This window comes from Propithecus coquereli, unplaced genomic scaffold (genome assembly GCF_000956105.1).
Source record: "Propithecus coquereli isolate 6110/MARCELLA unplaced genomic scaffold, Pcoq_1.0 Scaffold322, whole genome shotgun sequence".
In the NCBI taxonomy this organism is placed as follows: domain Eukaryota; kingdom Metazoa; phylum Chordata; class Mammalia; order Primates; family Indriidae; genus Propithecus; species Propithecus coquereli.
Genome location: NW_012148864.1, coordinates 2,240,719 through 2,242,891, shown reverse-complemented (window position 1 = coordinate 2,242,891; position 2,173 = coordinate 2,240,719).

Here is a 2,173-nt window from a genome sequence, read left to right as displayed (position 1 = left end):
TGCTCACACCTATAATTAATCCTTTTAAAAAGTTTGAGAAATGAAAGGATTCATCACCAAACCACCTGCAGGAATACCTCTGAGATATTACAGGTTCAGTTCCAGACCCCCACAATAAAGGGAATATAGCAATTAGGCAAGTCACATGAATGTTTTGGTTTCCTAGTGGATATAAAGGTTATGTTTACACTCTAGTCTCTTTAGGGTGCAATAGCATCATGTCTAGAAACAATGTAAATACCTTAATTAAAAAATACTTCATTGCTAAATATTGCTAACAATCATCTGAGACTTTAGAGAGTCATAATCTTTTTGCTGGTAGAGAGTCTTGCCCTGATGTTGACTGGGCTGCTGACTCATCAGGGTGGTGGTTGCTGAAGGTTGGGGTGTCTGTGACAATTTCTAAAAAGAAGACAACAGTGACGTTTGTTGCATCAGTGGACTCTTCCTTTCAGGAAAGATTTCTCTGTAGCATACCACGCTGTGAGATAGCATTTTACCCAGAGTAGAACTTCTTTTGAAATTGGAGTCAATTCTCTCAAACCCTGCTGCTGCTTAACCAAATAAGTGTATGTAATATTCTTTATTGTGTATGTAAAAGCCTTTATTGTCATTTCAACATGTTCATAGCATCTTCACCAGGATTAGATTCCATCTCAAAAAACCACTTTCTTTGTTCATTGATAAGAAGCAACTCTTCATCCGTTAAAGTTTTATCATGAGATTGCAGCAATTCAGTTACATTTTCAGGCTCTCCTTCTAATTCTAGTCCTCTTGCTCTTTCTGCCACATCTGCAGTTACTTGCTCCACTGAAGTCTTGAACTCCTTAAAGTCATCCATGAGGGTTGGAATTAACTTCTTCCAAACTTCTATTAATGTTGCTGTGTTGACCTCCCGTGAATCACAAATCTTTTTAAAGGTATCCAAAATGGTGCATGATTTCTGGGAGGTTTTCAGTGTACTTTACCCAGATCCGTTAGAGGAATCACTGTGTATGGCAGCTATAGCCTTATGAAATGTATTTCTTCAATAATAGGACTTTAAAGTTGAAATTACTCCTTGACACATGGGTATAGAATGGTTGTTGTATTAGCAGGCCTGGAAACAACATTAATCTAATATAGCTCCATCAGAGCCCTTGGGTGACCAGGTGCATTGTCAATGAGCAGTAATATTTTGAATCTTTTTTTTTTGAGCAGTAGGTCTCAACAGTGTGCTGAAAATGTTCAGTGAATCAGACTGAAAACAAATGTGCTGTCATGTAGGCTTTGTCCTATTTCTAGAGTGCAGCAGAGTAGGTTTAGCAACATTCTTGAAGGCCTAGGATTTTGGGGACGGTGAATGAGCATTGGCTTCAACTTAAAGCTGCCAGCTGCATTAGCTTTTAACAAGACAGTCAACCTGTCTTTCGAAGCTTTGAAGCCAGCCATTAACTTCTCTCTAGCTATGAAAGTTGTAAATGGCATCTTCTTCCAATGGAAGGTTGTTTCTTCTACATTGAAAATTTGTTGTTTATTGTAGCCACCTTCCTCGATGATCTTAGCTAGATTTTCTGGAAAACTTGCTGCAGCTTCTCCATCAACACTTGCTGCTTCATCTTGCACTTTTATGTTATGGAGATGGCTTCTTTCCTAAAACCTCATGAACCAACCTCTATTAGGTTCTAACTTCTTTCCTGAAGCTTCCTCACCTCTCTCAGCCTCACAGAATTGAAGAGAGCCAGGGCCTCACTCTGTATTAGGCTTTGGCTTAGGGGAATGTTGTGGTTGGTTTGATCTATCCAAACCACTAACACTTTCTCTATATCAGCAATACGGCTGTTTTTCTTTCTTATCATTCGTGTGTTCACTGGAGTAGCACTTTTAACTTCCTTCAATAACTTTTCTTTTGCATTTACAACTTGGTTACTTGATGCAAAAGGCCTAATAACTTTTGGCCTATTGGCTTTCTACATGCCTTTCTAACTAAGCTTAATCATTTCTAGCTTTTCATTTAAAGTGAGATACATGTGACTCCTTCTTTCAAACTTGAACACTTAGCGGCCATTGTAGGGTTATTAACTGGCCTGATTTCAATAGTGGTGTGTCTCAGGGAGTAAAGAGGTCTAAGGAGAGGGAGAGAGAAGGGGGAACGGCCAGTTAGTGGGGCAGTCAGGACACACTCAACATTTAT